Source organism: Ipomoea nil, unplaced genomic scaffold (assembly GCF_001879475.1).
Source record: "Ipomoea nil cultivar Tokyo-kokei standard unplaced genomic scaffold, Asagao_1.1 scaffold2662, whole genome shotgun sequence".
In the NCBI taxonomy this organism is placed as follows: domain Eukaryota; kingdom Viridiplantae; phylum Streptophyta; class Magnoliopsida; order Solanales; family Convolvulaceae; genus Ipomoea; species Ipomoea nil.
The window spans coordinates 103,873-127,499 of NW_017619090.1; the positions used below are offsets into that span (position 1 = coordinate 103,873).

Below are 23,627 nucleotides of genomic sequence, written 5' to 3' on the forward strand. Positions count from 1 at the left end.
TGGGAAAGCTTCAAATTACGGGAGCAAATATCCGAACTAACATACCTTTGGACATTTTAATACGGAGTAATTGGAATTGTGTACTAACTTTACAAGTAATTGTATATGCAAATGTGATTTCGGGATTTTGAAATTTAATTAGAAACTATAACAATTGTTGAGAATGGGATTTGAACCCACGCCCTTTCAGACCTGAACCTTAATCTGGCGCCTTAGACCAACTCGACCGTCTCAACATTATTTTTGTAATCGCAACGTTGTTTTCATTTAACAACTTATATATAAGTAATTTAAATGTTTATCATTTAAATTCTTTGATAAGAATGACAATTCGTATTCTTATATAGTGCTAATCGTGAATAAAAGGTTGTTGATTGTTGGCCACAAGAAAGAAAAAAATATCTTATTTATAAACAGTTTCTTTGTTGGTGTTAAGTTAAAAGTTTTCTGTTTTTTTTTTTTTTTTTCAAAGTTGCGTCCCTTAGTGCGAGGGTTGAACTAGAAAGAAACTGGTTTCGTACAGAGATGTTTTGAACTTTAAAAGGAAAAGTTTCAAATTACGGGAGCAAATTTGCGAACTAACATAACTTTGGACATTTTAATACGCAATAATTGGATTTCTGAACTGACTTCACTTTGAGCATTTTAATACGGAGTAATTGAAACTGTAATCGTTGTTGATAGTAGATTTGAACCCACGCCATTTCAGACCAGAACCTTAATTTGGCACCTTGGACCAACTTGGCCATATCAACATTATTTTCGTTATCGCAACTTTATTTTCATTTAACAATTTAAATATAAATGGTATAAATGTTTAACATTTAAATTCTTTGTTAAGAATGACACTTCGTACCCTTGGATAGTGTTTATCGCGAATAAAAGGTTGTTGAGTATGTTGGCTACAAGTATAATTAAAAGAAAAAATAACTTATTTATAAATAGCATTTCCGATCTAACTTGGCAAAATAACTTATTTATAAATAGTGTTTCCGAACTAACTTGGCTTTGGATATTTTAATACGGAGTAATTGGATTTGAACTTTTAATGGGAAAGCTTCAAATTACGGGAGCAAATATACGAACTAACATACCTTTGGACATTTTAATACGGAGTAATTGGAATTGTGTACTAACTTTACAAGTAATTGTATATGCAAACGTGATTTCGGGATTTTGAAATTTTATTAGAAACTATAACAATTGTTGAGAGTGGGATTTGAACCCACGCCCTTTCGGACCTGAACCTTAATCTGGCGCCTTAAACCAACTCGACCATCTCAACATTATTTTTGTAATCGCAATGTTGTTTTCATTTAACAATTTATATATAAGTAATTTAAATGTTTATCATTTAAATTCTTTGATAAGAATGACAATTCGTATTCTTATATAGTGCTAATCGTGAATAAAAGGTTGTTGAGTATGTGGCCTCAAGTATAATTAAAAGAAAAAAATAACTTATTTATAAATAGTATTTCCGAACTAACTTGGCAAAATAACTTATTTATAAATAGTGTTTCCGAACTAACTTGGCTTTGGATATTTTAATACGGAGTAATTGGATTTGAACTTTTAATGGGAAAGCTTCAAATTACGGGAGCAAATATCCGAACTAACATACCTTTGGACATTTTAATACGGAGTAATTGGAATTGTGTACAAACTTTACAAGTAATTGTATATGCAAACGTGATTTCGGGATTTTGAAATTTAATTAGAAACTATAACCATTGTTGAGAGTGGGATTTCAACCCACACCCTTTCGGACCAGAACCTTAATCTAGCGCCTTAGACCAACTCGGCCATCTCAACATTATTTTTGTAATCGCAACGTTGTTTTCATTTAACAATTTATATATAAGTAATTTAAATGTTTATCATTTAAATTCTTTGATAAGAATGACAATTCGTATTCTTATATAGTGCTGATCGTGAATAAAAGGTTGTTGAGTGTTGGCCACAAGAAAGATAAAAAATATCATATTTATAAACAGTTTCTTTGTTGGTGTTAAGTTAAAAGTTTTCTGTTTTTTTTTTTTTTTTTTTTTTCCGAGGTGCGTCCCTTAGTGCGAGGGTTGAACTAGAAAGAAACTGGTTTCGTACATAGATGTTTTGAACTTTAAAAAGGAATGTTTCAAATTACGGGGATTTCTAAACTGACTTCACTTTGAGCATTTTAATACGGAGTAACTGAAACTGTAATCGTTGTTGATAGTAGATTTGAACCCACGCCCTTTCGGACCAGAACCTTAATTTGGCACCTTGGACCAACTCGGCCATATCAATATTATTTTTGTTATCGCAACATTATTTTCATTTAACAATTTAAATATAAATGGTATAAGTGTTTAACATTTAAATTCTTTGTTAAGAATGACACTTCGTACCCTTGGATAGTGTTTATCGCGAATAAAAGGTTGTTGAGTATGTTGGCTACAAATATAATTAAAAGAAAAAAATAACTTATTTATAAATAGTATTTCCGATCTAACTTGGCAAAATAACTTATTTATAAATAGTGTTTCCGAACTAACTTGGCTTTGGATATTTTAATACGGAGTAATTGGATTTGAACTTTTAATGGGAAAGCTTCAAATTACGGGAGCAAATATCCGAACTAACATACCTTTGGACATTTTAATACGGAGTAATTGGAATTGTGTACTAACTTTACAAGTAATTGTATATGCAAATGTGATTTCGGGATTTTGAAATTTAATTAGAAACTATAACAATTGTTGAGAATGGGATTTGAACCCACGCCCTTTCAGACCTGAACCTTAATCTGGCGCCTTAGACCAACTCGACCGTCTCAACATTATTTTTGTAATCGCAACGTTGTTTTCATTTAACAACTTATATATAAGTAATTTAAATGTTTATCATTTAAATTCTTTGATAAGAATGACAATTCGTATTCTTATATAGTGCTAATCGTGAATAAAAGGTTGTTGAGTATGTGGCCTCAAGTATAATTAAAAGAAAAAAATAACTTATTTATAAATAGTATTTCCGAACTAACTTGGCAAAATAACTTATTTATAAATAGTGTTTCCGAACTAACTTGGCTTTGGATATTTTAATACGGAGTAATTGGATTTGAACTTTTAATGGGAAAGCTTCAAATTACGGGAGCAAATATCCGAACAAACATACCTTTGGACATTTTAATACAGAGTAATTGGAATTGTGTACTAACTTTACAAGTAATTGTATATGCAAACGTGATTTCGGGATTTTGAAATTTAATTAGAAACTATAACCATTGTTGGGAGTGGGATTTCAACCCACACCCTTTCGGACCAGAACCTTAATCTAGCGCCTTAGACCAACTCGGCCATCTCAACATTATTTTTGTAATCGCAACGTTGTTTTCATTTAACAATTTATATATAAGTAATTTAAATGTTTATCATTTAAATTCTTTGATAAGAATGACAATTCGTATTCTTATATAGTGCTGATCGTGAATAAAAGGTTGTTGAGTGTTGGCCACAAGAAAGAAAAAAAATATCATATTTATAAACAGTTTCTTTGTTGGTGTTAAGTTAAAAGTTTTCTGTTTTTTTTTTTTTTTTTTTTTTTTTTTTTTTCCGAGGTGCGTCCCTTAGTGCGAGGGTTGAACTAGAAAGAAACTGGTTTCGTACATAGATGTTTTGAACTTTAAAAAGGAAAGTTTCAAATTACGGGGATTTCAAAACTGACTTCACATTGAGCATTTTAATACGGAGTAATTGAAACTGTAATCGTTGTTGATAGTAAATTTGAACCCACGCCCTTTCGGACCAGAACCTTAATTTGGCACCTTGGACCAACTCGGCCATATCAATATTATTTTTGTTATCGCAACATTATTTTCATTTAACAATTTAAATATAAATGGTATAAATGTTTAACATTTAAATTCTTTGTTAAGAATGACACTTCGTACCCTTGGATAGTGTTTATCGCGAATAAAAGGTTGTTGAGTATGTTGGCTACAAATATAATTAAAAGAAAAATATAACTTATTTATAAATAGTATTTCCGATCTAACTTGGCAAAATAACTTATTTATAAATAGTGTTTCCGAACTAACTTGGCTTTGGATATTTTAATACGGAGTAATTGGATTTGAACTTTTAATGGGAAAACTTCAAATTACGGGAGCAAATATCCGAACTAACATACCTTTGGACATTTTAATACGGAGTAATTGGAATTGTGTACTAACTTTACAAGTAATTGTATATGCAAATGTGATTTCGGGATTTAATTGTGTATGCAAATGTGATTTCGGGATTTAATTGTGTATGCAAATGTGATTTCGGGATTTTGAAATTTAATTAGAAACTATAACAATTTTTTCTGAGAGTGGGATTTGAACCCACGCCCTTTCAGACCTGAACCTTAATCTGGTGCCTTAGACCAACTCGACCGTCTCAACATTTTTTTTGTAATTGCAACATTGTTTTCATTTAACAATTTATATATAAGTAATTTAAATGTTTAACATTTAAATTCTTTGATAAGAATGACAATTCGTATTCTTATATAGTGCTAATCGTGAATAAAAGGTTGTTGAGTATGTGGGTACAAGTATAATTAAAAGAAAAAAATAACTTATTTATAAATAGTATTTCCGAACTAACTTGGCAAAATAACTTATTTATAAATAGTGTTTCCGAACTAACTTGGCTTTGGATATTTTAATACGGAGTAATTGGATTTGAACTTTTAATGGGAAAGCTTCAAATTACGGGAGCAAATATCCGAACTAACATACCTTTGGACATTTTAATACGGAGTAATTGGAATTGTGTACTAACTTTACAAGTAATTGTATAAGCAAATGTGATTTCGGGATTTTGAAATTTAATTAGAAACTATAACCATTGTTGAGAGTGGGATTTGAACCCACGCCCTTTCAAACCAGAACCTTAATCTAGCGCCTAAGACCAACTCGGCTATCTCAACATTTTTTTTTGTAATCGCAACATTGTGTTCATTTAAAAATTTAAATATACGTAATTTAAATGTTTAACATTTAAATTCTTTGATAAGAATGACAATTCGTATTCTTATATAGTGTTGATCGTGAATAAAAGGTTGTTGAGTGTTGGCCACAAGAAAGAAAAAAATATCTTATTTATAAACAGTTTCTTTGTTGGTGTTAAGTTAAAAGTTTTTTGTTTTTTTTTTTTTTTTTTTTCCGAGGTGCGTCCCTTAGTGCGAGGGTTGAACTAGAAAGAAACTGGTTTCGTACATAGATGTTTTGAACTTTAAAAAGGAAAGTTTCAAATTACGGGGATTTCTAAACTGACTTCACTTTGAGCATTTTAATACAGAGTAATTGAAACTGTAATCGTTGTTGATAGTAGATTTGAACCCACGCCCTTTCGGACCAGAACCTTAATTTGGCACGTTGGACCAACTCGGCCATATCAATATTATTTTTGTTTCCGAACTAACTTGGCTTTGGATATTTTAATACGGAGTAATTGGATTTGAACTTTTAATGGGAAAGCTTCAAATTACGGGAGCAAATATCCGAACTAACATACCTTTGGACATTTCCCATATTAAGGTAGAATTCCCATTCCCAATTCGTCTTCTTATGCCACCACATACTAGATCTTTTGCCACCATGATATTGCGCCAACAAAAACTTGGATTATTTCCTATAGTTGCCTCTTGGAAAGTATCCTTTGGAGAATATCTAGCTTTATAACCCTTAGCTACCAATGAGTCTGTGTTAGTGAGCAGCCTCCATGCCTGCTTTCCTAACATTGCCAAATTAAATGCCCTTAAATCTTTAAACCCCAGTCCACCATGTTTCTTTGGGACACACAATTTATCCCAGGCTTTCCAATGTAAGCCACGATCCGTACCCGACCCCCACCAGTACCGATTCATAATACGTTCAATAGCCGTACAAATAGATATAGGTAGAAGAAAAGCACTCATTGAAAAAGTTGGCATTGCCTGAGCCGCACTTTTCAACAAAATTTTCTTACCAGCCTGCGTTAACAACCTCTTATTCCAAGATCCAATCCTTTGTTTGATTTTATCCTCTATGTATGCAAATGCAGCCTTTTTGTTTCTTCCCACAAAAGAGGGCAGCCCCAGATATTTCCCAAAGTTAGGGGCTTGTGTAACACTCAGTACTTGTGCCACCATATCTTTATCATTCTGCCCTGTATTCTTGCTATAGCATATGCTGGACTTATGATAGTTTACTTTCTGGCCAGATAAACTCTCATATAACTGCAAACAATTTTTTACTTCAGATGCTTCCTGTCTATTTGCTCTGAAAAATAGTAGGCTGTCATCTGCAAAAAATAAATGAGAGATCGGTGGTGCACCTCTAGCAACCCTGCAACCATGTATTAAGCCTCTATTCTGTGCCTGTTGCAATAGTACTGAGAGCCCCTCCGCGCATATGATAAACAAATACGGAGATAATGGGTCTCCCTGGCGGAGGCCACGCGTGGGTGTAATGGAGGAACTGCGAGCGCCATTTATCATAAAGCTATACGACACAGTGGTCACGCACATCATAAGTAACTCAACCCATCTATTATCAAAGCCCAGAGCTAACAACATCCCACGGAGGAAGGGCCATTCCATGCTGTCATAAGCTTTGGCCATATCAAGTTTGAGTGCACTCCATCCTACTGCCCCGCACTGTTTCCTATTCAAGTAGTGCCATACTTCCGCAGCTACAAGAATATTATCAGTAATCAGCCTGTCTGGAATAAAAGCACTCTGGGAGCCAGATATTATATTCTCCATTAACGGTTTCATTCTCTGCGTAATCATCTTAGCCATTATCCTGTATATCACATTGCTCAATGCTATCGGGCGAAAATCTGCTACCACTTCAGGGGTTTTCTTTTTCGGGATGAGTACCACATCTGTATCATTCAAGTTGGAGGGGAAAACTCGATTGTTAAGGCAATTCACTATAAACGCCGAAACATCGGTACCAACTATATCCCAGAAATGTTGATAAAATCCTGGGTTCATACCATCAGGTCCAGGAGCTTTGTCAGGGGCCATCGCAAATAGGGCATCTTTAACCTCAAATACCTCAAAGGGACGTAATAATCACTCATTCTGATTCTGGGTTACACGGGGATACTCTAGAAAATAAATTGTCACCATTCATTGGATTACAAGAAGAAAAGATATGGCTAAAATAATCCAAGATAATCGTACTCATAGCACCTCCTTCCACCCAATCCCCATTATCATTCATAAGCTTATAAATAGTATTTTTCTTCTTACGATGAGAGGCGTACCTGTGATAGAATTTCGTATTAGCATCTGCATTCTTTAACTAGTGTTGCTTGGCTCTTTGCCTCCAGTAAGCATCTTCTTGGATCTCCATATTACTCAGAATTCCTTCCAGGCGCTGGAATTCATTCAAGGATGCCAAATCAGTACGACCCCTAAGATGTAATTGCTATTTTCGCAGGTGTCTGATTTTTTCACCAAACTTATGATACCGGTCTCCGCCCCATCTGGACAATCTGTTCCCACAGTGTGTTATACAGTCCTGGATCCCTTCACTCCTCCCCTCCTCCCACGACTTCTCCACCACATTCCTGCATCCATCATCATATAACCAGGCCATTTCGAACCGAAACCCCCTCCTTCCTCCTCCTCCGTTATGGAAAATTCCATGGACACTCAAAAACAATGCAGAATGATCAGATTTCCTCATCAGATTATTAACCACCCTAGCCCCAGGCAAAATCTCATGCCAATCATTATATGCTAATACCTTATCCAAACGTTCTTCAATTCAGGCTGGCGTACCCTTTCCTTTTTCCCAAGTAAAACGGTAACCCTCCATAGGCAACTGAGTTAAGCCACACTGGTCAATAGTCTCCCCAAAGCCGCGTAGGAGATTATTAGGGTGAGGATTACCTCCTCTCTTCTTGTGTTGAAATAAGAGATCATTAAAATCTCCAATCATAACCCATGGTAAGGTGGACCGGGGTGCAAAGGATTTTATCAACTCCCATGCTTCTGCCCTCCTATGGCGCTGAGAATAGCCATAATAACATGTCATTCTCCACCTCGGAAAGCTGGACATTTTTACCTCAATATCAATGTGATTTTTAGAGTAACTCAATAGACTTGCCGTATTATTCTTCCGCCACAGCAGTGCTAAACCACCACCACCCTGCGGTGTCGGATCAACATAAAAAAGACCATCAAAACCAAGGGTGACACGAATTCTTTCAGCATGTATTCGTTGCACCATGGTTTCCATAAGAAAAATAAAATCAGGCTTCTTCTGGGACGCAAGGTCCGTTAATTCTCGAACTGTTCGTGGATTGCCCAAGCCACGACAGTTCCAGCTGATAGAACTCATAATGACGGGCGGGTCTGGGATCCAGAACACGCCATGGACAAGTTTTTTTTGGATCTCTGTCATAACCACATCCCCACCAACACTCACATTGCCCCCATCATTCAGCTCAGCCCTTCTTCTTTTGCTGGCAGCCGTGACCACGTCACCTTCCACCTACTCACGTGAAGGCTCAGTTAGCCCCCCCTCTTGCCCATCAACCCGTGCCCTAAGCACCATATCCGGCCGTGTCCCCGCCATTGGGTTACCATTCATGTCAAGAAGCCATGAAGCACCCACTTTTCGCGGCCCTTTTCTAAACCCAGCACGTAAATTCTCATCATATGGATATTGCTCAATCGGTACTCTCGCATCCCGCGCCTTTAAGCAGTACTTATGAAGATGCCCCATCATACCACAGAAGTAGCAAAAGTTGTGTAACCTTTCATACTTCAAATTTACCCAACAAGTCGTTTTATCCCTCTTCATTAGTTTCATGCGCCATTTTAGCGGTTTCAAGACCGAGATTGAAACCCTAATCCGGTAAAACGTCTTCCAGGGCGCATTAGCGAATCTATCATCAATCTTGATAAAAACACCCAAAAAGTTTCCTACCTGCTCCAAAATAAGATCAGAAGTATAGCCCAATGGCAAGTCATGCACTTGTATCCACATATCAACCAAATCCAACAGCACCGAGATTGGTATCTCTCCATCCTGAATTTGCTTGCAAACAAAAGTGTGATTCTCAAAGGACCATGGACCACCATCTAGAACCAACTAAATATCCGTTTCATGAAAGAACACAAAGAGAAAAAGCCCCGATTGCAATTCCGAGACCCGAACCCCCTTCACTGGTTGCCATACCGAAGCCATGACCTGGCTCATATACTCCGCCTTCACAAGCTTAGTAGTCAAGAACCTACCTACCAGCCACCATGTTGGGACTGTCTCGGCCGGCTGTTCAGCATCCTCCTCCATCGCCGGCACGAAGACATCATCTTCCTCGTCGTCCAAATTTACGTCCGCCCATCGGCGGCCCAACGCCGTAATAGCCTGCTGCGTTACTGCTGCTTGCTCCATCCCTTCCATCACTGTAACGCCAGTGTAGAAACCGGACGAAACACAAGAGAGACGCTGGAAAAACTTGAGAAACAAGAGAGAGAGAGAGAGGAAACCCTAGAAAACCCTAGAGAGGAAAATCCGTGTGTCGATAAATATAAGTAATTTAAATGTTTAACATTATTTTCATTTTACAATTTAAATATAAATGGTATAAATGTTTAAAATTTAAATTCTTTGTTACGAATGACACTTCGGATCCTTGGATAGTGTTTATCATGAATAAAAGGTTGTTGAGTATGTTGGCTACAAGTATAATTAAAAAAAAAGTAACATATTTATAAATAGTATTTCCGAACTAACTTGACTTTGGATATTTTAATACGGAGTAATTGGACTTTTAATGGGAAAGCTTCAAATTACGGGAGCAAATTTCCGAACTAACTTAAATTTGGACATTTTAATACGGAGTAATTGGATTTCTGTACTAACTTCACATTTAATTGGATATGCAAACCTGATTTCGGGATTTTGATATTTAGTTACAAACTGTAATCATTGTTGAGAGTGGGATTTGAATCACGCCCTTTCAGACCAGAACCTTAATCTGGCGCCTTAGACCTACTCGGCCATCTCAACATTATTTTTGTAATCGCAACATTGATTTCATTTAACAATTTAAATATAAGTAATTTAAATGTTTAACATTTAAATTCTTTGATAAGAATGACAATTCGTATCCTTATATAGTGCTGATCGTGAATAAAAGGTTGTTGACTGTGTTGGCCACAAGAAAGAAAAAAAATATCTTATTTATAAACAGTTTCTTTGTTGGTGTTAAGTTAAAAGTTTCCTGTTTTTTTTTTTTTTTCTTCCGAGTTGCGTCCCTTAGTGCGAGAGTTGAACTAGAAAGAAACTGGTTTCATAGACAGATGTATTGAACTTTAAAAGGGAAAGTTTCAAATTACGGGAGGAAATTTCAGAACTAACATATCTTTGAACATTTTAATACGCAGTAATTGGTATTCCGAACTAACTTCACTTTGGGCATTTTAATAAGGAGTAATTGGATATGCAAATGTCATATCGGGATTTTTATTTAAATTTACTTAGAAACTGTAATCGTTGTTGATAGTGGTTTTGAACCCACGCCCTTTCGGACCAAAATCTTAATTTAGCACCTTAGACCAACTCAGCCATATCAATATTATTTTTTTTTATCACAACATTATTTCCATTTAACAATTTAAATATAAATGGTATAAATGTTTAACATTTAAATTCTTTGTTAAGAATGACACTTCGTATCCTTGGATAGTGTTTATAGTGAATAAAAGGTTGTTGAGTATGTTGGCTACAAGTATAATTAAAAAAAAATTATTTATAAATAGTATTTCCGAACTAAATTGGCTTTGGAAATTTTAATACGGAGTTATTGGATTTGAACTTTTAATGGGAAAGCTTCAAATTACGGGAGCAAATATCGAGTAATTGGATTTCTGTACTAACTTCACAAGTAATTGTATATGCAAACGTGATTTCAGGATTTTGAAATTTATTTAGAAACTGTAACCATTGTGAGAGTGGGATTTGAACCCACGCCATTTCGGACCAGAACCGTAATCTGGCGCTTTAGACCAACTCGGCTATCTCAACATTATTTTTGTAATCGCAACATTGTTTTCATTTAACAATTTAAATATATGTAATTTAAATGTTTAACATTTAAATTCTTTGATAGGAATGACAATTCGTATCCTTAAGTTAAAAGTTTTCTGTTTGTTTTTTTTTTTCCGAGTTGCGTCCCTTAGTGCGAGGGTTGAACTAGAAAGAAACTCGTTTCGTTGAGAGATATTTTGAACTTTAAAAGGGAAAGTTTCAAATTACGGGAGCAAATTTCCAAACAAACATAACTTTGGACATTTTAATACGCAATAATTGGATTTCCGAACTAACTTCACTTTGGGCATTTTAATACGGATTAATTGGATATGCAAATGTCAATTCGGGATTTTTAAATTTACAGTGAAACTGTAATCGTTGTTGATAGTAGATTTGAACACACGCCCTTTCGGACCAGAACCTTAATTTGGCGACTTAAACCAACTCGGCCATATCAACATTATTTTTGTTATTGCAACATTGTTTTCCTTTAACAATTTAAATATAAATGGTATAAATGTTTAAAATTTAAATTCTTTGTTAAGAATGACAGTTCGTATCCTTGGATAGTGTTTATTGTGAATAAAATGTTGTTGAGTATGTTGGCTACGAGTATAATTAAAAGAAAAAAATAACTTAATTATAAATAGTATTTCCGAACTAACTTGACTTTGGATATATTTTAATACGGAGTAATTGGATTTGAACTTTTAATGGGAAAGCTTCAAATTTCGGGATCAAATTTCCGAACTAACTTAAATTTGGACATTTTAATACGGAGTCATTGGATTTCTGTACTAACTTCACATGTAATTGGATATGCAAACGTGATTTCGGGATTTTGAAATTTTGTTACAAACTGTAATCATTGTTGAGAGTGATTTGAACCCACGCCCTTTCGGAACAAAACCTTAATCTGGCACCTTAGACCAACTCGACCATCTCAACATTATTTTTGTAATCGTAACATTGTTTTCATTTAACAATTTAAATATAAGTAATTTAAATGTTTTAACATTTAAATTATTTGATAAGAATGACAATTCGTATCCTTATATAGTGCTGATCGTGAATAAAAGGTTGTTGACTGTGTTGGCCACAAGAAAGAAAAAAATATCTTATTTATAAACTGTTTCTTTGTTGGTGTTAAGTTAAAAGTTTTCTGTTTTTTTTTTTTTTTTTTTTTTTCCGAGTTGCGTCCCTTAGTGCGAGGGTTGAACTAGAAAGAAACTAGTTTCGTAGAGAGATGTTTTGAACTTCAAAAGGGAAAGTTTCAAAATACGGGAGCAAATTTCCGAACTAACATAACTTTGGACATTTTAATACGCAGTAATTGGATTTTCGAACTAACTTTACTTTGGGCATTTTAATACGGAGTAATTGGATATGCAAATGTCATTTCGGGATTTTTAAATTTACTTAGAAATTGTAATCGTTGTTGAGAGTAGATTTGAATCCACGCCCTTTCGGACCAGAACCTTAATATGGCGCCTTTGACCAACTCGGCCATATCAACATTATTTTTGTTATCGCAACATTGTTTTCATTTAACAATTTAAATATAAATGTGTTGGGAAGAAAGCTCGCAAGAATATATAATTTGCACAATGAAAATAAGGGAAAATTGTAAAAATTGTCCCTCTATAATATGCCAATTATCAATGTCACCCCTGAATTATGAGTGGTGTAAATGTTGCCCCTCAATTATCAAAACGGTACACATATAGCCCCTCCCATAACGGACATGTGGTTCTCTGTTTGTGTACGACACCGTTAATTCGGAGTAAGTATGTAATTTAGTTGTTTTTTCCCTCCCTCGATTCAAAGTACCAGCGATGGACAGCGGTGAGGAACCACAGGTCCGTTACAGGAGGGGCTATATGTGCGCCATTTTGATAATTGAGGGGCAACATTTACACAACTCATAATTCAGGGGTGACATTGATAATTGACATATTATAGAGGGGCATTTTTTACAATTTTCCCTGAAAATAAATAAACGGCACCAAGAAGAACACCAAGAATTTTAACGTGGAAAAACCTCCTCAAGGCAAGGAGTAAAAAACCACGGGCACAAGCCAGTAAACCTTCCACTATATAGATAATGGGTACAACAGAGGAGGCTTCTCTAATTCAACGATTAGAGGCAACACAAAATACAAGAGAAAATAACATACCCCGAGGCACAAGAATTTCTACGAAATAGAGGCAACACAAAATACAAGAGAAAATAACATACCCCAAGGCACAAGAATTTCTACGAAATCCACCAACTTCTTCTCGGCTAATTTTCTCACACTTGTATATCTCAACAAATTTTCTCTCCTCTCTTTTTCTTCTTCTTGAACTCTCTCATATCCAAGGTAGCCAAATCCATGGCCTTTATATAGGCTTTACAAAGCCAACTCTTTTGTCTTTTCATTTGCCCACTTTAATCTCCCATTAAGTGGACATGAATGAAGCCATTAATCAAAAAACCTTTCACTTCATCTTCCAAGCTTAATTGTTAAGCTTTTGGTCACCACCCTACCCACATTGGTGGGACCATCTAGCAACAAACTCCCCCTCACGCCAATGTGGGAGGGACTTGCATCCCTGCAGCTGAACGACATATCTCAAGCTTTTCCCTTGGTAATGACTTTGTTAACATGTCAGACCCATTTTCATCTGTATGGATCTTTACAAGTTGTAACTGGTTCATCTCCAAAACATCTCGTATCCAGTGATATCTTACATCGATATGTTTCGATCTTGAATGGAAAGAGGAATTCTTACCAAGGTGTATAGCACTCTGACTATCACAAAATAACTCATATTTGTCTTGTTTGATCCCGAGTTCTTGAAGAAATTTCTTCATCCATAGCAACTCTTTACAAGCTTCAATTGCTGCAATAAACTCAGCCTCTGTGGTAGAAAGTGCAACACAGTTTTGTAACTTAGACTGCCATGATACTGCTCCCTCTGCAAATGTTATTAGATATCCCGAAGTCGACTTTCTAGAGTCAATGTCACCTGCCATGTCTGCATCTGTGTATCCATCCAACATAGACTTATTAGAACCAAAACATAGGCATAATTTAGAAGTACCTCTAAGATATCTGAAAATCCATTTAACAGCTATCCAATGTTCCTTGCCAGGATTAGAAAGGAACCTACTCACAACTCCAACTGCATGAGCAATATCTGGCCTTGTACATACCATAGCATACATCAAACTGCCAACTGCAGAATTATAAGGGACTTGTTGCATACTTGCCTTTTCTTCCTCTGTAGAAGGACTTTGCTTACTACTTAATTTAAAGTGATTAGCAAGAGGAGAACTAACCGCTTTAGCATTGTCCATGTTAAACCTACAAAGTATTTTCTCAATGTACTTCTCCTGAGACAACCACAACTTTTTGGCGTTCCTGTCTCGTGTAATTCTTATCCCAAGAATCTGTTTTGCTGGCCCCAAGTCTTTCATAGCAAAAGACTTGCTCAACTGTTCCTTTAGTTGATTAATTCTAGAAGCACTCTTGCCGAAGATCAACATATCATCGACGTACAACAGAAGCATAATAAAATCATCATCAGAGAATTTCTGAAAGAACACACAATGGTCAGAAGTAGTCTTCATTTAACCTTGTTGCGCCATAACTGACTCAAACTTCTTGTACCATTGCCTTCGTGCCTGTTTTAAGCCATATAGGCTCTTTTTTAGCTTACAGACATAGTCCTCTTTTCCCTTGACTTCAAAACCCTCTGGCTGCTCCATGTATATTTCTTCATCTAAATCACCATGAAGAAAAGCAGTCTTTACATCCATTTGCTCAATTTCTAAATCTAGGCTGGCTGCTAGTCCAAGAACAACACGAATGGAAGACATCTTAACCATTGGAGAAAATATCTCATCAAAGTCAATACCTTTTCTCTGGTTGAATCCCTTGACAACTAGTCTAGCTTTGTACCGTGGCCGTGGAGAGTGTTCTTCCTGCTTTACTCTGTACACCCACTTGTTTGTCAAAGCTCTCTTACCTTTAGGTAGCTTTACTAACTCAAAGGTATTATTCTCATACAAGGATTTCATCTCATCTTTCATGGCTTCAATCCACTTTTCCTTGTGTTCATCCTCCACAGCTTCTGCATAACATTCTGGTTCACCATTATCAACAAAATTAATTTTATAAATATCAGAAGAGTACCTTGTGGAAGGCTGTCTAACTCTTGAACTTCTTTGAAGCTGAGGTGGAGTTGAAGCTTCTGGAACTGGGAGTTCATCATCATTAATGGAAGCATTAGTAACATCTTGCTTCTCAATTTGGTCCTCCTCTCCAACCTCTTCAGGAACCACTGTTGGAGGTACTATCTCAGTATCAACTGAATCACCGTTATGAGATCCCAATTCTTTAACCCGGTCAATATCCTCTATGGTTTGATTCTCCACGAACACAGCATCTCGGCTTCTCACAAGCTTCTTTTCAACCGGATTATAAAATCTGTAGCCAAAGTCATCTAGACCATAGCCAATAAACACACACTGTCGTGTCTTAACATCAAGTTTCGATCTTTCATCTTTCGGAATGTACACAAATGCTTTGCACCCGAAGACACGTAGATAATCATAGGAAACATCATTTCCTGTCCATACCCGATTTGGTATGTCAAACCTTAAAGGAGCACATGGTGAGAGATTCAACACATGTGCAACAGTACTTAGTGCCTCAGCCCAGAATGTCTTTGGTAACTTTGCATGTGACAACAAGCATCTAACTCTCTCAATCAAAGTCCTGTTCATCCTCTCAGCAACACCATTTAACTGAGGAGTCTTTGGTGGTGTTTTCTTATGGCGAATACCCTGCTCTACGCAATACCTATTGAGTGGCCCAATATACTCTCCCCCATTATCTGACATTATGCATTTTAGCTTCTTCCCAGTCTGTCTCTCAACTAGGGCATGAAATTGCTTGAATATGTCGACAACTTGACTTTTATGCCTCAAAGAATAAACCCATAATTTCCTTGAGCAGTCATCAATGAAGGTAACAAAATAGCGAGCACCACCAAGTGACCTAGTTTTGAAAGGTCCACACACATCAGAGTGTATCATTTCCAATACCTCTGGTTTCTTCTTAGTCTCAGCAGAACTTTTAAAGGATACTCTGTTCTGCTTCCCTGCTAGACAATGAGCACACCTCTTCAAATGAACATTGTTCAACCCAGCTAAGCTCTTTTTTCTGACCAGCATGGACATCCTCTCCTCAGATATATGTGCAAGCCTCTTATGCCATATATCATTCGTATCATCGTTCTCAACCGTATTGACAATATTTCCTGAGATCTTGGCCTGTAAAACATAAAGTGTAGAACACTTTGTGCCTCGAGCCACAACTAGAGAACCTCTTGTGAGTTTCCATTGGCCATTTTGGAAAGTATTACAATACCCTTCATCATCTAATTTTCCAGCAGAAATTAAATTATACCTGATATCTGGAACATGCTTCACATTTTTCAGAAGCAACTTGGTGCCATTGTTGGTTTCTAACTGAACATCGCCAACACCAACAATCTTTGCATTACCATCATTGCCCATTTTCACAACTCCAAAATAACCTGTTGCATAACTAACAAAAAAATCCTTTCGAGCTGTAGCATGAATGGATGCACCACTATCAATTACCCAGTTTGTATCATGACTTGCCAAATTAATGGCATCTGTGTCACCATCATAGAAGATAAGAAAATCATGTTCAACTGTAGCAGCTACACTATCATCATCACTACCATTATTCTTTTCAGAGTCTTTATTTTTCTGATTTTCTTTCTTCCGTAGTCGGCAAAATTTCTTAATATGCCCCTTTTTGTGACAATGATAACATTCAACATTAGCAAATTTATTAGATTTACCTCTACTGTTATCTCTGTTTTTATCTTTACTCCTTGGACCCTTGCTTTGACTTCTCCCCCTATTTGTTGTAGCCAAGACCTCTGAATGTTGAGAGGAAGTACCTTCTGACCTTCGTCTCATCTCTTCATTCAGGACACCACTTTTAACAAGTTCCATTGTTACAACACCGTTAGGAGCAGAATTAGTCAAAGAAATCTTTAAAGTCTCCCAAGAATCTGGCAATGATGCTAATACCATAAGAGCAAGGACCTCATCATCAAAATTAACTCCCATACCTGACAATTGATCAACAATCCCTTGAAATTCATTCAAGTGATCCGCAACAGAACTACCCTCGTTATATCTCAACTGCACCAATTTTGTGAGATAAAACAATTTGTTGTTGCCAGTCTTTGAAGCATATAAATCTTCAAGTTTACTCCACAGTGTCCTTGCGTGGGTTTCACTACAAATATGATTATACACATTATCTTCAACAAATTGCCGAATAAAACCACATACCTGTTCATGCTCGAAGGCCCACTCTTCATCTGATTTATTTTCAGGTTTCTGGGTAGCAAACACGGGTAAATGCAACTTCATCACATATAGTAGATCTTTTATCTTATTTCTCCATATGTGATAATTTGTGCCATTCAAACTTGCAATTCTATTGAACTTTCTTTCCATAGCTTCGCACTTGAACAAGGCTCTGATACCAGTTGTTGGGAAGAAAGCTCGCAAGAATATATAATTAGCACAATGAAAATAAATAAACGGCACCAAGAAGAACACCAAGAATTTTAACGTGGAAAAACCTCCTCAAGGCAAGGAGTAAAAAACCACGGGCACAAGCCAGTAAACCTTCCACTATATAGATAATGGGTACAACAGAGGAGGCTTCTCTAATTCAACGATTAGAGGCAACACAAAATACAAGAGAAAATAACATACCCCGAGGCACAAGAATTTCTACGAAATAGAGGCAACACAAAATACAAGAGAAAATAACATACCCCGAGGCACAAGAATTTCTACGAAATCCACCAACTTCTTCTCGGCTAATTTTCTCACACTTGTATATCTCAACAAATTTTCTCTCCTCTCTTTTTCTTCTTCTTGAACTCTCTCATATCCAAGGTAGCCAAATCCATGGCCTTTATATAGGCTTTACAAAGCCAACTCTTTTGTCTTTTCATTTGCCCACTTTAATCTCCCATTAAGTGGACATGAATGAAGCCATTAATCAAAAAACCTTTCACTTCATCTTCCAAGCTTAATTGTTAAGCTTTTGGTCACCACCCTACCCACATTGGTGGGACCATCTAGCAACAAAATGATATAAATGTTTAACATTTAATTTCATTGTTAAGTATGACACCTCGTATCCTTGAATAGTGTTGATCATATCGTCAATAAAAGGTTGTTGAGTATGTTGGCTACAAGTATAATTAAAAGAAAAAAATAACTTATTTATAAATAGTTTCTTTGTTGGTGTTAAGTTAATAGTTTTCTTTTTTTTTTTTTTTTTTTTTTTTTTTTTTTTTTTTTTATAGTTGCGTCCCTTAGTGCGAGGGTATAGCTAGAAAGAAACTGATGTTGTAGAGAGATGTTTTGAACTTTAAAAGGGAAAGCTTCAAATTACGGGAGCAAATTTCCGAACTAATTTGCCTTTCGGACCAGAACCTTAATCTAGCGCCGTAGACCAACTCAGCCATCTCAACATTATTTTTGTAATCGTAACATTGGTTTCATTTAACAACTTAAATATAAGTAATTTAAATGTTTAACATTTAAATTCTTTGATAAGAATGACAATTCGGATCCTTGTATAGTGCTGATCGTGAATAAAAGGTTGTTGAGTGTGTTGGCCACAAGAAAGAAAAAAATATCTTAGTTATAAACAGTTTCTTTGTTGGTGTTAAGTTAAAAGTTTTCTATTTTGTTTTTCCGAGTTGCGTCCCTTAGTGCGAGCGTTGAACTAGAAAGAAACTGGTTTCGTATAGAGATGTTTTGAACTTTAAAAGGGAAAGTTTCAAATTACGTGAGCAAATTTCCAAACTAACCTAACTTTGTACATTTTAATATGCACTAATTGGATATGCAAATCTCATTTCGGGATTTTGAAATTTACATAGAAACTGTAATCGTTGTTGATAGTAGATTTGAACACACGCCCTTTCGGACCAGAACATTAATTTGGCGCCTTAGACCAACTCGGCCATATCAACATTATTTTTGTTATCGCAACATTTTTTTCATTTAACAATTTAAATATAAATGGTATGAATGTTTAACATTTAAATTCTTTGTTAAGAATGACACTTCGTATCCTTGGATAGTGTTTATCGTGAATAAAAGGTTGTTGAGTACGTTGGCTACTAAATATAATTAAAAGAAAAAAATAGCTTATTTATAAATAGTTTCTTTGTTGCTGTTAGAGAGATGTTTTGAACTTTAAAAGGGAAAGCATCAAATTACAGGAGCAAATTTCCGAAGTAACTTGACTTTGGATATTTTTTGGATATTTTAATACGGAGTAATTGGCTTTGAACTTTTAATGGGAAAGCGGCTTTGAACTTTTAATGGGAAAGCTTCAAAAAGCAAATTTCCGAACTAACTTGACTTTGGATATTTTAATACCGAGTAATTGGCTTTGAACTTTTAATGGGAAAGCTTCAAATTACGGGAGCAAATTTCCGAACTAACTTTATATTGGACATTTTAATACGGAGTAATTGGATTCCATTTATTTAAATACTGTAATCATTGTTGAGAGTGGGGTTTGAACCCACACCCTTTCGGACCAGAACCTTAATCTAGCACCTTCGACCAACTCATCCATCTCAACATTATATTTGTCATCGCAACATTGTGTTCATTTAACAATTTAAATATAAGTTATTTAAATGTTTAACATTTTAATTCTTTGATAAGAATGACAATTCGTATCCTTATATAGTGCTGATCGTGAATAAAAGGTTGTTGAGTGTGTTGGCCACAAGAAAGAAAAAAATATCTTATTTATAAATAGTTTCTTTGTTGGTGTTAAGTTAAAAGTTTTTTTTTTTTTTCCGAGTTGCGTCCCTTAGTGCGAGGGTTGAACTAGAAAGAAACTGGTTTCGTAGAGAGATGTTTTGAACTTCAAAAGGGAAAGTTTCTATTACGGGAGCAAATTTCCGAACTAACATAACTTTGGACATTTTAATACGCAGTAATTGGATTTCCAAACTAACTTCACTTTGGGCATTTTAATACTCCATTGTAATCGTTGTTGAGAGTAGATTTGAACTCATGCCCTTTCGGACCATAACCTTAATTTGGCGCCTTAGACCAACTCAGCCATATCAACATTATTTTTGTTATTGCAACATTGTTTTCATTTAACAATTTAAATATAAATGATTTAAATGTTTAACCTTTAAATTCTTTGTTAAGAACGACACTTCGTATCCTTGGATAGTGCTGATCGTGAATAAAAGGTTGTTGAGTATGTCGGCCACAAGTATAATTAAAAGAAAAAAATATCTTATTTATAAATAGTTTTTTGTTGGTGTTAAGTTAATAGTTTTATGATTTTTTTTTTTTTTTGCTAGTTGCTTCCCTTAGTCCGAGGGTTGAACTAGAAAGAAACTGATGTTGTAGAGAGATGTTTTGAACTTTAGAAGGGAAAGCATCAAATTACGGGAGCAAATTTCTGAACTAACTTAATTTTGGATATTTTAATACGGAGTAATTGGATTTGAACTTTAAAAGGGAAAGCTTCAAATTCCGGGAGCAAATTTCTGAACGAACTTAAACGGAGTAATTGGAGGGAAAGCTTCAAATTACGGGAGCAAATTTCTGAACTAACTTTACTTTGGACATTTTAATACGAGTGAATTCCATTTTTGGTGCTAATATTTTAGGGACGTTTCCAATTTTAGTGCAACTTAATTTTTTTTTCCACTTTATAACCACTATTATTGAATGTGTTCCACTTTTAGTCCCACTTTTAGTACTACCGTTAGTATTTCCATCAAGAGGCCGTTTAATCTAGGGGTATTCTGACCTTTCTTCTCATCCAAGACTATGTTTGACTAAGAAATTAGAACATTAAACATAAAACCTATGAAACCTCGCCGGTCCATGTTGGAACGAAAGAAACGATGTAGCTTTGGCTTCCCATTCTCGTTGTTTGAAGAGCCATCTTTGAATATTGAAGGAGGAGGACGAAGCGCCAAGATTAAAAAAGAAGCGACAAACATAAAAAGACCAAAATACACTTTGGTTATTGTTAGGAATATATTGTAAATTTTGATGAGCCGAATGTATTTTTTAAAAAAATCAAGTAGTCCCCATTTGTATTCTATTTGAGTCAGTTTAAGTCTATGGAGTATGGTGCACCCATATCATGCAACCCATGTACAAGTCTGAAAGATCATAATTTATTTGAAGAAGTTAAGCGGGATTATAGCTTAACACAATTATGATGCGGATAAGTTACCAAGAACCATGCTAGAGGAGTTGGAAGAAACACGTGTGAGCTTTGCCAAGTGATCCTAAGTTTGAATCTTAAGTGAAGAATTTTGCTTGGGAGACTAACCTCAACCGTATGGGAGACTAGCTCAAGTGTATTGGAGACTGGCTGGGAGACTAGCTAAGCTTGGAGACTAACCAAGAAGGAGACTAGCTAAATTGGAGACTAACCAAAGTGAATGCACAAGTCTCACAAGAGCCATGCACCAGATGGAGAAACACCCCAAGTATGGTGGACCAAGCTTCAAATCGAAACAGAGCATCTCACCATGAACAACTATGAAGTTTTTACAGAGGTTCCAGTATATTATTTTACAAGGATCATGAAGGAGAAAATATCTGATATATTTTCATCTGAACATCAAGTTTTTACGGTGGAACCGGAGACGCTCGAAGAAGGCTGATTCACGGAGAAATTATTTTATACTCAAGCAAGAATCAGCAGATAAATTATTTGATCAACTTGACATGTCAGAGCATTTATGAAGGACAAGAAATATCAAGCTTGTCGCGCCGAACTTATTCAAATTTTGGAGGCTACAATATTCAAGACACGCCAACGGGCATATTATTCAAATCATCTGACAAAAGGAGAAATGACATCTACCTAATATTTCAGATCAAGTTGACAATATTATTTGATCAACTACAATTCAAAATGGACGATCGAGATCGAAAGTTGATTAACGGGGAAATAGCTTTCATTGGCTATAAATTGCCCAAGCAGACTTGAAGAACAAGAAGAGCAGTTGAACAACTTGAACAACGGCTAAGACATACAAGCAAAAGATACAAGCTATTTTTAATTAGCCGAAAAAGGAGGAAACAGAGCTTCATAGAATTACATTCAAGTCTGAGTGAGAGAAAATTTTTATCTCTTTGGAGATTTCTCTACTGAGTGTAGAAAGAGGGCGGAGTAACTAGAGAGAGTGCAAAACCCTGGTTGAGTGTAGCTTTGTGCGTAGCACTCGGTGTAAAGGGCAGAGTAACAAGAGGAGCTTGTGAAAACCCTGTGAGAGTGTAGCTTTGTGCGTAGCACTCGGTGTAAAGGGCAGAGTAACAAGAGGAGCTTGTGAAAACCCTGTGAGGACGTAGCTTTGTGCGTAGTTCTCGTGGTGTAGGAGTACAACTTGGTGCGAAGTACTCGGGAAGGCGGAGTAACAAGAGGAGCTTGCGAAAAACCTTGGAGGAGTGTAGCTTTGTGCGAAGCACTCGGAGAAGTGTCGGTGGACACTTATTCACTATTGTATCTGGGTGATCAAAGAATAGTGAATTTCCTCCTTGAAGTGAAAGGAGAAGAGTGGACTAGGAGGATTAAACCACCTCTGAACCACTATAAATCTCTCTCTCTCTATTTACTTACTGCTCATATATTTTGTGCATGCTTATTCTAACTGCGAACTAACCCGATTACGATTTATCGCATATCTTAATCTGTCTGGGTTTAATAGTTCCCACGTTTGCATGCAAGCCAAATCTTTACGTACATCATCTTTGAACCATATCAAGTGTTTCTAACGTGTTGCATGTTTAGAATATCTCTTTGAGCACCGCACTTTTAAGCATAACACTTTACCGCTACCTATTCCGCTGCACACTCTAAGTTGTTTATCTTGTTAATGCTGGTTACTTAGAGTAGAAATTACCAAAGTGTTATTTGCCTTGTGTGTTTTCGAAGAAAGTTGAAAAAGTTAGAGAAGTCTATTCACTCCCCCCCCCCCCATCCACTAGACTTCTCGCCACCCTTTCGGGACCAACAAGTGGTATCAGAGCGGTTGTCTATTTGAGTCAATTTTGACTGCTAGATAGATCTCAAAATCTTCAATATGAAGAGAGATATGGCTCTTGCTCAAAATTTGCTTTTCTCACTTGATAAATTTGATGATTGGAAAATACGTATGCAGGTGCACTTATCTGCTTTAAATGACGAAATGTGGGAAGTCATCACAAATGGTCCTATCCAAATTATGGAAGTTAACACTGCCGCCGCACTAACTCCAAATGCTCTACGATATATTCCAAAGCCAAAAATGGAGTGGACAAAGGAAGATTGAGGGCGAAATAATTTGGACAACATTGCCAAAGATATTTTTTTCAAAGCGGTCGATGACACCATATTCCCAAAGATTTGAAAGTGCACCACAACAAAAGAAATATGGGATACACTTATCGGAATCG

General features: G+C 36.0%; 3 non-coding genes across 3 annotated transcripts; all 3 read right to left on the minus strand.

The window, feature by feature from the left end:
• Positions 1 to 1,204: 1,204 nt before the first annotated feature.
• On the minus strand, positions 1,205 to 1,285 carry TRNAL-AAG. The gene has a single exon. It is a non-coding gene; the product is annotated as a tRNA-Leu (tRNA).
• Positions 1,286 to 1,734: 449 nt separating this feature from the next.
• Positions 1,735 to 1,815, minus strand: TRNAL-AAG. The gene has a single exon. It is a non-coding gene; the product is annotated as a tRNA-Leu (tRNA).
• A 3,063-nt stretch (positions 1,816 to 4,878) lies between these two features.
• On the minus strand, positions 4,879 to 4,959 carry TRNAL-AAG. The gene has a single exon. It is a non-coding gene; the product is annotated as a tRNA-Leu (tRNA).
• Between the last annotated feature and the right edge of the window lie 18,668 nt (positions 4,960 to 23,627).